Here is a 13,716-nt window from a genome sequence, read left to right as displayed (position 1 = left end):
TTGTGTCTGCATCAATTGACATCAAATATCAATGCCGTATTGACATGAATGAATATTAGTGTCTGCATACCGTATTGACATGAGTGAACATTAGTGTCTGCATGCAGAATTGAAATGAGTGAATATTAGTTCTCCATGCCGTATTGGCATGAGTGAATATTAGTGTCTCCATGCCGTCATCACATGAGTGAATATTAGCGTCTGCATGCCGTATTGGCATGAGTGCTGATGGTCATTTATTGTCAAAACCACTGAATGTCAAAAATCATTGATTGTCAGTAATTATTGGTTATCAGTAATAATTGTTGTCAATAATCATTGATTGTCAGTAATCATTGTTGTCAACATTCATTGATGTCAATAAGTATTGATTGTCAGTAATCATTGATGACAATAATCATTGTTGTCAATAATCATTAATGTCAATCATCATTGTTGTCAATAATCATTGCTGTCAATATTCATTGATGTCAATAATCATTGATGTCAATAATCATTGATGTCAATAATCATTGATTGTCAATAATCATTGATGTCAATAATCATTGATGTCAATAATCATTGATGTCAGCAATCATTGATGTCAATAATCATTGTCAATATTCATTGATTGTCAGTAATCATTGATGTCAATATTCATTGATTGTCAGTAATCATTGATGTCAATAATCATTGTTGTCAATAATCATTAATGTCAAAATCTATTGATTGTCAGTAATCATTGATGTCAATATTCATTGATTGTCAGTAATCATTGATGTCAATATTCATTGATTGTCAGTAATCATTGATGTCAATATTCATTGCTTGTCAATAATCATTGATTGTGAATAGCCACTGATTATCTACATGTTGGGGCTGAAAATCACTCAGAAGCATGACTTAAGCAACTTTAACAACCAGCAAAATGCTACATGTTAAAGACTAGAATGGAACTGGACTCGTAAAGATGCAAGTATTGATCGATTTAATCAAAATGAACCTGTATACATGCCTTATGTATAGCCACGGTCAATTATTACCGACCCGAGAAGATCCGGTTTAGAATTAGAATTATCATTGGAACCGGATTGCATGCATGCTGACTAGGCTTATGCATATCATCGCTTGTGTCCCAATTGTGTTGCTCGATGCTCATAACGTCAATCACTGATCTGTCTGGTCCAGGCTCAAATATTTACAGACAGTCGTTACATAGCAGCATTTAGTGCATCGTTAAACAAAAACAAAATCAAGAAATAACCAAATTTGTTGATATCAAGAAAGTCAAAATATCGCTGCATTGAATACAAGTATGTTTATTCATCAAATATTCATTGATTGGGAGCATTCAAACAAGGATCCACTGAGAAAAATGGGTGCAATCATACATGTATCCACTGAATATAAGTGTCTGCTCAACGTCATGTCAACAGTGAATATTAGTGTTTGCATACCGTATTGAAATGAGTGAATATTAGTGTCTCCATGCCGTATTGACATGAGTGAATATTAGTGTCTCCATGCCGTATTGGCATGAGTGAATATGAGTGTCTGCATACCGTGTTGAAATGAATAGATATTAGTGTCTGTATGCCGTCATGACATGAGTGAATATTAGTGTCTGCATGCAGAATTGAAATGAGTGAATATTAGTGTCTGCATGCCGTATTGGCATGAGTGAATATAGGGCCCGTAAGTAGGTCACGGCACTTCGCGAGAGATTACGTTGTTTAGTACTTCCGGTGACAAACAACGTTTTTCGGCAATGGCGATAACACTGTTACATGGGGTATGCCGTGGATAATCATACTCGACACTGGCTGTGTGAATCATAAACCTATGCCATGTAACAGACTATGGACTGCTAAAGCACTAAGGCAATGTTGCATGAACAGCACGAGAATATTTGCCAAACAGATGCAGAGTTGTCACAGCGTCGTCTTCAGGCTGGCCATTAGTCGAGGTAAGTTTGTTACATGGATTTCTTTGTTTTCATTTAAAGGCTGGTATTGTTTAAGCATGGCACGCACAGTAAGGGTGGAGTTGACATGTGTACAGATTGGTTAATCGTTTGATTGCATTTGATATCTTACAGTGGGATTTTATTGTACCCCGGAGAGGGGACCTAATAAAATATGACAGGCAGGTATCCGGTATAATGCATGTGTATCCAAAAAACTGTGTTAATAAATAAAGTATCTTGCAGTTGGAATTATCCAGAAGATAACTTAATGTGCAATGAAAATCCAGGTGTAATTCTAAAAAAAAAAAATGTAATGAATTAAAAAATAATTTAATAGTGCGTAAACAATGATGATTATATATCCACACTTTGATTGATACCAATAGCTCTGAATAGGTGTCTCTCACAAATGTATTCTGTAATATGAGCTTGATTAATATATTATTACAGCCCCATTTAGCATTTGGTTATGGTGCAGCATGTTCAGTTAAACATAACATCCACATGCTTAATTTATCAATAATATCTTGATGTCAACATTGTAAGGAACTGTTTTAGTGTTTACATTTTATTAAGTATATCATACTTGGTCTAACGTGTGTTATGTATTTTTTTCAGTTGGAATAGGTGTGAAGCCCATTTCTGGCGTCCCCAGCCGTGATGTTGCTGGAATATTGCTAAAAGCGGCGTAAAACCAAACTCAGTCAGTCAGTCAGTCAGTCAGTTGGAATAGATGCACATCTTTAAGAGGAGAAAGAAGGAGGAATAGATTTCTTTATCACCACAATTACCATTGACATCAAGAGCAACACAAACTGAAACATCTTCAGATTTCTTTTAACATCTGGTGGTCAAGCAATATATGTACATTGCAAATGAAGAAACAGCAAGTCATTGAAGTGTTGTATGTACAGTTATAAAACATATTAAAGCCCTACACATCATCCTTTGGAAACTTGCTGGAACAGGAAATGCTTGTAACCAGCAAGGTGTTTTGGAAAGTCTTGTGACATCATGGGACTCTCAGATAATTCAGTGAGAATTTAGATGAGTGACCATGAAAGAACATTTGTATTCCAGATGATGCTGTTACAGTATTTTTTCAGGTTTAGCATCTGGGAAATGCAAAGAATGTTTGATATGTTATGAGTAATTATGTCTTTGGAATAAACTTGCAGAATAGTTCTAAAACTTGTTTATTGTTTTTTAAGTGTGGATAAAGCAAGCACAAATTGAATGGTTTGGAAGAATTCTGCTTTTAGCCATGATATTGAGTTGACAGTAAATATACAACGATGGATGTAGGAGATTAGATTTTCAGTGTATATAGCAAAGGTTTCCAAGTGAGAGAATTGGGTTTTACACTGCTTTTAGCAATATTCCAGCAACATAATGCTGGGGAGAGCAGCAATGGGCTTCACACTTTGCACACATGTGGGGAATCAAACCCGGGACTTCAGTTTTTCAACAGTTTAACCACTAGGTTACCCTACTACTCCAGTTTCCATGACAAAACATGCTTTCCAATGAAAAGTTACACTTAATCAATGGCATAGGCATGTGATTCTACATGACATGGAATTTTATTGAAATATGAAATTCTTTGTTTTTATTTGCTGTAAGATTACAACACTGGTTCATAGCACAATAACCAGTACACATTATTCTTTTCCATTATTTTAAGACATATTGGTCTAACTGTATAGTGGAAAATATGGAATGCCAGTTACCAACCTTGGCCTCATTGGCAGAATATTTGGAATATGTAAGTTACTAAATATGGGTGAAAAACACTATATTACATGACAAGTAATTATACTCATGCTGCTATCAGCCAGTGTCTGCAGAATCTACAGTCATGACATAGTATATATGCACATTTAGTTTCCCCATGTATTGATCAGTATATTTTACAATACAGGAAATGTCTTTGAGTGATTACTCCACATTTTGAGTGTATTTGGTCTTGCATTTTTGCCAATTGTGACTTGAAGGTGCTGTGTGCTGCTTCATATTTTGCTTACAGCCTAGCAGAACCTCACCCCTGCATAACCAAGAACTAAGTAACACTCATGTACTTTAGATCATAGTACATTGTTCACTCACTCCAAGACATCTAGTACAAAGTGTAATAAATGTTGTCCAACAACCAGTTTTTATATATCACCTCTAAAATAATGTTTACATAATTTGATAAATAATTGCTTCATGATGAATATTCATATGGCTGAGGGTTTTCACATTTTTGTTTTGAATATCTGACAGTAGTAACCGAAATAATTGTAACCATGCCATCAAGGTTATTTTGTCGAGCTGTTGATCGATTTGTGACACTATGACTTCTTGTGTGAATAAAAACGTCACCATAAATGGGAAAGTTCATATATTTATAAAAAAAATTATAATGTCACAAGAACTGCTATTTATTCCAGGCATTGGGAAAGACTGGCCATTTTGCACATTAGAATAAAAATGCCCCATTAAAATTATGAAGTTTACTATTGATACAAGGGCAGTGGCCCATTCTAAATTCAGAAAATGGCTAATAATCCTGAAAATGTCGAAGGTCTCCATCCCAATTCCTGTATTCAATGTATCATTATCAGTATATTTACAGCATGGCAAAGAAACAATTTGACACATGCAGATCCCTGTCATCTATCCAAAGTAAAATTTATAATGCATTTTCTTTCACATTTGCAAAACAACAAACAATTTATTTCATGTATCTTAGAGTCATTCTGTCACCTGAACTGGCATAAAGTCATCCCATGAACTTGGAAGAGAGTAAAATTATTAAGCCTACCAACTAGTTTACAAAGTATTTATATTAGTACCTCAAGTATTTATACACATGCATTTTACATTGCATAAAGCCAATTGTCTCTATTGAATATTTTGTAACTATTCCAAATTAAAACCTATTTTGTACATATCAATATTGATATTTGTTAGAAACTATTTGATCTCAAATAGTTCTAACAAATATAAATATATTGAATATGTACAAAATAGTTTTTAATTTGGAATAGTTACAAAAAATATTGCTAAGCAGAACAAATGTATTTAGAAAATAAATAACAAATTAAACAAACAAAAATTCTAATTTGGAATTACATACTTTTATTGAAAAGGAAATGACAGAGTCAATGTGGCCAAATATGAATAGAACATCAACTTGATAAAGTTGGTAACACATAGCTGTTTATGAATTGCAGTATATTAATTAATAGCTTTATTAATTCAATATAAATACATATTACTCAAATGCATTTTACGTTAACCATGTCATTGATGCCCGAAATATGTTTGTGACAAACACTGTCCGCGATACTGAAAAAGAAACACGTTTAGCGATAGAACTGCACTGGTTGTCAAAAATATATTATAGCTAAAGAAAGGTACTCATATGTTTTCGAATTGACTCATGTATTAGTGTCTCCATGCCGTCATGAAATGAGTGAATATTAGTGTCTGCATTCCGTATTGAGTGAGTGAGTGAGTTATTATTTAACGTCACATCGGTAATATTTCAGCCATATCGTGACGAGAACAATTAATTTTATGCATAGTAAGCAATGGTAAACTATAAAAACCTGTCAACGAAGGACAGTAAAATAACTAGATTATCACAGATTCGTATTTAAAACTAGCAATCAAATCTAAAACAGTCTAACTATAGGACAATACAAGGTAAAAAACAGGCTATATATTGCCAACAACTGAAGGTAGATCACCATACTAGGGACCATGGGGACTTATAGTACATTTGCTTCCTGCATGGTCCCTAGCTGGATTTACACCTTCCTCTCAGCTATTAGCAATGTAAGATAATCTAGCCATAAATTAAACGAACATATATTCTACGATTAAAAGAGTAGTAGGTTTAAATTTACTTTGAATGTTTTGGGACTTACGTACCCTCTCAAGAGGACAATAATTTTACGCTACTTCAACCCCCTTTGAGGGCACTGCCACTAACAATCTAAGCTACTAATCAAATCTACCAATAATTAAAATACATATATGTACAGAACATATTATTCAAAATTCATTCATTAAATCAATTTCTTTTAAAAAGCCAATAATTAAATGACAATTAACAGTGTTAAAAAGATCCTTAACTGTTTTCACATTGAAGTATTTATCCCTTATGATGGAGAATTCAACACAGTCAACCAGGACATGCTTGACCGTGGTTCTCTCATCACAAGGGATACAAAACGGAGGATCCTCACCTTTCAATAGGTATGCGTGAGTGTATCTAGTGTGGCCAATACGACATCGTCGCATGATGACCTCTTCAAATCTGGACTGACAACCCAAGTAAGTGTAACCGATATAGGGTTTTATTTCATGTAATTTATTGATACCTACTTGGGTGTCCCACTTCTTCTGCATCAGATCACGGATGTAAGTTCTAATGCTAGCTTTGTAATCAGAGTATGGAATTAGAAGTGGTGTCACAGATTTGTTGAGTGTTGCCTTAGCAGCAAGATCGGCCAGTGTATTCCCAGAAATGCAAACATGGTTGGGTAACCAACAAAAGACGATATCGCATTGGCCAGTAGCAAGCTCATTATATAATTCAATAATTTCTAATAAAAGTGGATGTTTACAACAAATATTTTTAATAGCCTGAAGGCAAGAAAGTGAGTCAGAAAAAATGATATATTGTTGATAGTTAGGGCGTTTTTTAATATATTTTAAGTCTGTTAATATGGCGTTTGCTTCTGCTGTAAAAATAGAGCTGTTATCTGGTAAACGAGAGGAGATTGTTCTGGATCCAATGACAGTGGCACAAGCCACCGCGCCACCATCCTTGGACCCATCTGTAAATAAGGATTTATATGTATTATATTTACTTTTTAATTGATTATATTCTTGTTTATATTGTAATTCATTAGTTTCTGCTTTTTTAAATGCTGTTAATGTTAGGTCAACTTGTGGCCTAACCAACTGCCAAGGAGGAGAAGAAAGAAGACGAGAAGGAGCTATATTTTCCAGCTCAATGCCAGCAGCAGAAAAGAATGGTTTAATTCTTAAACCAAGAGGTGGAACAAGAGAAGGCTTTTTGTTATACAAATCCTCATAAAGAGGATTAAAGACACAGTTGAATGCAGGGTTAGACTTGTTAGAATAAAGTTTTGTTATATACTGCAAGGATAATTTTATACGGCGTTGTGTAAGAGATGGTTCATCTGCCTCGACGTAGAGACTGTCAACAGGAGAAGTTCTAAAGGATCCAAGACAAAGTCTTAGACCTTGGTGATGGACAGAATCTAATAGTTTTAAGTTGCTTTTGCAGGCTCCACCATATACGATGGAGCCATAATCAAGTTTCGAGCGGACCAATGATCGATATAGATGTAGGAGAGTGGCTTGATCCCCTCCCCACTTAGAATTTGAAACAACTTTCAACAAGTCAAGTGCCTTCATGCATTTAGTTTTAAGGGATTTAATATGCGGCAGAAACGTTAAATGAGAATCAAACATTAAACCCCAAGAACTTGGCCTCCTTTACAACTTTGATGGGAGTGCCATTGAGAAACAGTTCCGGGTCTTTATGCGGCTTATATTTTCTACAAAAATGTATACAATTAGTTTTGGATTTAATGAATTTAAAACCGTTATCAAGACACCATTTATTTATTTTATTTAAACACAGCTGCATTTGCCGTTCAATAGTATGCATATTCTTACCGCGACAAGAAATATTAAAATCATCCACAAAAAGTGATCCATCAATTGAATCATTTAAAACCTTTGATAAACTGTTAATCTTGATACTAAATATAGTGACAGACAAAATACTGCCTTGTGGAACACCCTGATCCTGATTGTAATGATCAGACAGGGTAAAACCCACGCGGACTTGAAATTGTCTGTTACTTAAAAAGTTAGTTATGAATTGAGGCAAACGGCCTCGCAATCCGAAATCATGTAAAACTTTTAAAATGCCATATTCTTCCACGTAGTGTCATATGCTTTTCAAGATCAAAAATGATAGACACGGCGTGTTGCTTATTAATTAGAGCGTTTTTAACAAACGATTCCAAACGCACTAGGTGGTCGACAGTACTTCTGTTTTTACGGAAACCACATTGTATATCTGTTATAAGGTTATTTGTTTCCAAGTACCAAACAAGTCGATTATTTATCATTCGTTCCATGGTTTTGCAAACACAGCTAGTTAGTGAAATCGGTCGATAATTGGACGGATCCGTATGATCACGTCCAGGTTTAGGTATTGGTACTACTATAGCGTCACGCCATGAGGAAGGAAAGTTACCTGATGTCCAAATATCATCAAAAAGGTGTCTCTAAACATGATTCCGGTAAGTGCTTCAGAAGCTGATAATGTATGTTATCAGCACCTGTAGCAGTATCGTGAGCCTGATCAAGAGCAGTATGAAGTTCATGAATAGAAAATAGTTCATTGTAATCTTCCCCATTATCTGAAATGAAATTAATAGTTTTCTTTTCCTGTTGTTTTTTATAATTTTGAAATTGAGGTAAATAATTCGATGAGGAAGAGTGTTTGGCCAAAGTTTCTCCAAGTTTATTTGCAATATCAGATTTACTAGTTAATAATTCGTCTCCATCTTTAAGATGCTTAATGCTAGATTTAGAACCCTTACCTTTTATTTTCTGGATCATATTCCATACTTTTGATATCGGCGTTCGTGAATTTATTTTGGATACATAATTTCGCCAGGATTGACGTTTATTTTGCTTGAAGGTACGCCGTGCCTTAGCATTTAAAATTTTAAATGTATTCAAATTATGGACCATAGGATGGCGACGGAAATAATTCTCAGCTTTCTTCCGTGCCTTCCTAGCCTGTTTGCACTCATTGTTGAACCATGGTTTTCGTATGTGTGGAATTGCAGAGGATTTGGGGATACACTCATCAGCAATGTTAATTAGTTCATCAGAGAAATCCTTCAAAGGATCAGTACATTCTATAAAGAGTTCAGATTTAAGTCCGCTACAACACAGAGCTTGATACAAGGCCAGTTAGCCTTTTTAAAGTTCCATCTTGAATATGGGGTAATATCAGATCGGGTTACAGGTTTTAGTATAGTAGGAAAATGGTCACTTCCACAGAGGTCATCATGGACCGACCATTCAAATTCATTTAGTAATTCTGAATTCGTGATTGATAAGTCGAGGGCAGAATAGGTTCCTGTACCAGGGTGTAAATACGTGTTGGAACCATCATTATAAATACATAAATCATTGTCTGAACAAAACTCCTCCAGTAGTTTACCTTTAGCATTTGTATTTACACTACCCCACAGTGGGTTGTGCCCATTTAAATCTCCCATAATAATACAGGGCTTCGGGAGTTGGTCATATAGAGATTGAAGATCAGTTTTGTGAAAAGTCGAAGACGGAGATATGTAGAGAGAGCATAATGTAAATGCAGCGTGCAAAGTTATTCGCACTGCAACAGCCTGAAGATGAGTAGTAAGTACAACAGGGCTATGGATAACGTTCTGTTTCACTAAGATGGAAGATCCTACAGAGGCCCTATCACCCGGAGGTGAAAAACAATGATAAGCATTAAAATGACGAAGGTCAAAAGTATCTGTCTGTTTTAAATATGTCTCCTGTAGACAGATCGCTGATGGTGTAAAATCTTGGACTAATAGCTGCAAATCGCTTAAGCTAGTCCTCAGTCCTCTGCAGTTCCACTGCACAATATTATTGGAATAAACTATCTTTTGGGGGGATTTACTGGGGATCTACCCCGCACCTGTTTGGAGGGCGACAAGCTATGTGCCCTAGAATGGACGTTTTCAGATACGTCCATGTCCTCAAGAGATCCATATTTGTTGAACAACTGAATTTTATTTTGCGACCCTTTTGGAGCTCTTCCACTTTGTTTCTTGATAGCATCAGGCTTAGGCTAACCTTTACTTTTAACAATTTGTTGATTGTCAGATGACGATTGAGTGAGTGAGCGTGATTGAGAGGATGATTTATGATCAGAAGAAGACTTTGACGTACCAGGAAGTGATTCCTCAGTCTGAGATGATATCGCAGGGTACAAATTCTGTGGAGAGTCCCCTTTGACCCAAGTCAAGGTTGTTTGGCAGCTAGTGGATGATTTTGTTATTTTAGAGTTAGACTCAGATGGTGTTTTTGCTTCTGCAGCATAACTCTCTGGAAGGTCAGATCTCTTTACCAGTTTTTTTGCCTCAGAAAAAGTGATATTTTGGGTAAATGTGATTTTGTTAATTGCCATTTGCTCTTTCCAAATGTGACACTCTTTCGAAAAAGCTGAATGGTCGCCCGAGCAGTTGGTGCATTTTTTAAAAGTACTGTTACAATCTGCTGTTGTGTGTGTCTTCTCACTACAGTGAGCACACACAACAGACAATGTACAAGTATTTACACCGTGTCCATATTTCTGGCATTTAAAACACCTGAGTGGGTTAGGGATGTAGGTATCAACGGGAATGTTACAGCAACCTGCCTTCAGCGATTTAGGAGCATTTGGAGATGAAAAGAAAAACAGACAGGTATTCGTTTTGAAAGTTTCTTTGTTTTTTCGGGTTGTAAAGCGCTTAACATAAAGAACACCTTGATCTTTCAACCCTGATACCATGTCAAGTTCCGTCATGTCAGCAAACAATCTATCACGGTCTCTGACGATTCCTTTACTTGTGTTCAAAGTTTTGTGAGCAGAGACCGAGACCTGAATGCCAACGAACAATTCCGTATTCATCAAGTTGGTTGATTGCTGTTGGTTGATTGCGCACCTGAACGGAGACGTTTAATGTCCTTTACATCCCCAGCAATACCTTGAATACCCTTAGATACTGCAAAAGGGTTCAACTTTAATGGAGTCTTGTTTAGAGTCTCGATTACAAGGAAACGTGGCCAATACTCAATCGATTTGGGCAGTCTGTGGTCATCATCAACAGGGTCATTGTCAAGAGGACGTTTGGTTTTTTTTGTTGGTGTTTCATAAGCCATGGATATTTTGTTAGATTTCATCATCCGAGCTCCCCAACCACCACGGAGTATCACAAGGACAATGCTAAAAACAAGCAGATCTCCGGCTTGCAGCACCAAGGATACCCGGATGACACACTCCAGCAGAAAAATTAAGAAGATTAATGAATCCACCAGATTGGCCCATGAGCCACCGCCTTCTGGACATTCGACTCTAGGCAAAAACATACATGAAATTGTGCAGTTGAAATTCAGAAATTCAAAGTTCAAAAATTGCCAAGACTTAAAAATATCATGTAATAATTCTCAAATTTTGGGCAACATTTTACAGTTGTAGCACAGGGCTTGGCGTGACCAGCCGATTGATTGAACCGGGCCAGTTCAACCACCCGTCCAGGTGAAGTAAGGGCCGAAGCGGTGTGTCGGGCAACAGGAACACGGTTCCAGGCCCCTACTGCCCTCAACCACCAGACTCCCGTCTTCCACCGACACAGGGGCGCAACCCACAGCAAACGGGTTGGTGGACCAAATATCCCCCCGGGTCCACAACGTGGGGTCGAAGAGCGCTTAACGTTACCCAGCACCCACAACGGGGAGGTGGCTCTTCACGGGTGCCGCATTCCGTATTGAAATGAATCGATATTAGTGTCTGCATGCCGTCATGACATGAGTGAATATTAGTGTCTCCATGCCGTATTGGCATGAGTGAATATTAGTGTCTGCATACAGTATTGAAATGAATAGATATTAGTGTCTGCATGCCGTCATGACATGAGTGAATATAAGTGTCTCCATGCCGTATTGGCATGAGTGAATATTAGTGTCTGCATACAGTATTGAAATGAATAGATATTAGTGTCTGCATGCCGTCATGACATGAGTGAATATTAGTGTCTCCATGCCGTATTGTCATGAGTGAATATTAGTGTCTGCATGCCGTATTTGCATGAGTGAATATTAGTTTCTCCATGCCGTCATGACATGAGTGAATATCAGTGTCTGCATACCGTATTGAAATGAATAGATATTAGTGTCTGTATCCCTTCATGACATGAGTGAATATTAGTGTCTGCATGCCGTATTGGCATGAGTGAATATTAGTGTCTCCATGCCGTCATGACATGAGTTAATATAAGGTGTCTGCATTCCGTAATGGTATGAGTGAATATTAGTGTCTGCATGCCGTCATGACATGAGTGAATATTAGTGTCTGATGCAGAGTTGAAATGAGTGAATATTAGTGTCTGCATGCCGTATTGACATAAGTGAATATTAGTGTCTCCATGCCGTATTAGCATGAGTGAATATTAGTGTCTCCATGCCGTATTGGCATGAGTGAATATTAGTGTCTCCATGCCGTATTGGCATGAGTGAATATTGGTATCTGCATGCCGTATTGAAATGAATAGATATTAGTGTCTGCATGCCGTATTGACATAAGTGAATATTAGTGTCTGCATGCCGTATTAGCATGAGTGAATATTAGTGTCTCCATGCCGTATTGGCATGAGTGAATATTAGTGTCTCCATGCCGTATTGGCATGAGTGAATATTAGTGTCTGCATGCCGTATTGGCATGAGTGAATATTAGTGTCTGCATGCCGTCATGACATGAGTGAATATTAGTGTCTGCATGCCGTATTGACATGAGTGAATATTAGTGTCTGCATGCCGTATTGGCATGAGTGAATATTAGTGTCTGCATGCCGTATTGGCATGAGTGAATATTAGTGTCTGCATGCCGTATTGAATATTAGTGTCTGCATGAATATTGAGTATAAGTCTGCATGCCGTATTGGCATGAGTGAATATTAGTGTCTGCATGCCGTATTGGTATGAGTGAATATTAGTGTCTGCATGCCGTATTTGCATGAGTGAATATTAGTGTCTGTATGCCGTCATGGCATGAGTGAATATTAGTGTCTACATGCCGTATTGACATGAGTGAATATTTCTGGCTATATGCTATTATGGCAGGTGAAATGCTACATGTTATCATGATTCCTATCCCAAGAAAAACAATGCATTCTTTTCGACAGCCAAAGTGTATGCCATCCAAATAGACTCCACATTTCATAAGCTCACTGGATGTCTTACGAGTTGTATTTTACGCCTCCAAGCCATAAATTATTAGCGGTCCCTTACAATGGTTCCATCTGCTATCTTCGCAACGAAGATTGTTCCAACAAGTTTGGCATAACGCGCACCGTCTGTCTCCAGGGCGTCAGCCAGGTTATGTAATGCATTTATGATAACGCGTTACTGATTCTTCAGTCATTGTTGTAATGGTCATTGATCCTGAAATATTAAAACAAATAAATAATTTAAGTGATAGTTTTAATGTTACGTAAAAACATTACTCTTTCTTTCTTCATTTTCAGACATAATTCAGATTCTGTATGTTTTTTCAGACTCTATTTTTTAAAGTTTTATTTAGTGTAGATAAACTGATTACAGTTGGTCTATGCAAACAATGAATTTGCTGACATGTTCAATATTGTTAGAATTGCCTGCTTCGATCATGGTTCACAACAATATTTGAGAGAATATAATGAATAGAGTTTTATTCCCAGAACTGTTTGTTTTCATCATCAATAACCTTTGGCATCGTCTTACTCAGCAAATTCTGACAATATGGAAAATAAATGGCAAGCTATAGCCTTGACACAAAACGAAATTTAGATGGTTGACTTAAACCCTGCCCTCAAAATGCACAATCTGTGTATGATACGTGTAATATGACAGGATGAGTTAACTCCCTTAGGTTGCCAAAGCGGTTTGAAAATGACTCTGATTTGGGTACA

General features: G+C 36.8%; 1 long non-coding RNA gene across 1 annotated transcript; it reads left to right on the top strand.

Moving 5' to 3' along the window:
• Positions 1–199: 199 nt before the first annotated feature.
• On the top strand, positions 200–12,448 carry LOC124259789. Its single transcript, XR_006893918.1, has 3 exons — positions 200–210; positions 7,846–7,848; positions 12,134–12,448. It is a non-coding gene; the product is annotated as an uncharacterized LOC124259789 (long non-coding RNA).
• Positions 12,449–13,716: the final 1,268 nt, after the last annotated feature.

Source organism: Haliotis rubra, unplaced genomic scaffold (assembly GCF_003918875.1).
Source record: "Haliotis rubra isolate DU_JTF1 unplaced genomic scaffold, ASM391887v1 Scf737, whole genome shotgun sequence".
NCBI classification, from domain to species: domain Eukaryota; kingdom Metazoa; phylum Mollusca; class Gastropoda; order Lepetellida; family Haliotidae; genus Haliotis; species Haliotis rubra.
Note: the sequence above shows the minus strand (reverse complement) of the source record. Positions and strands in the feature narration are given on the sequence as shown.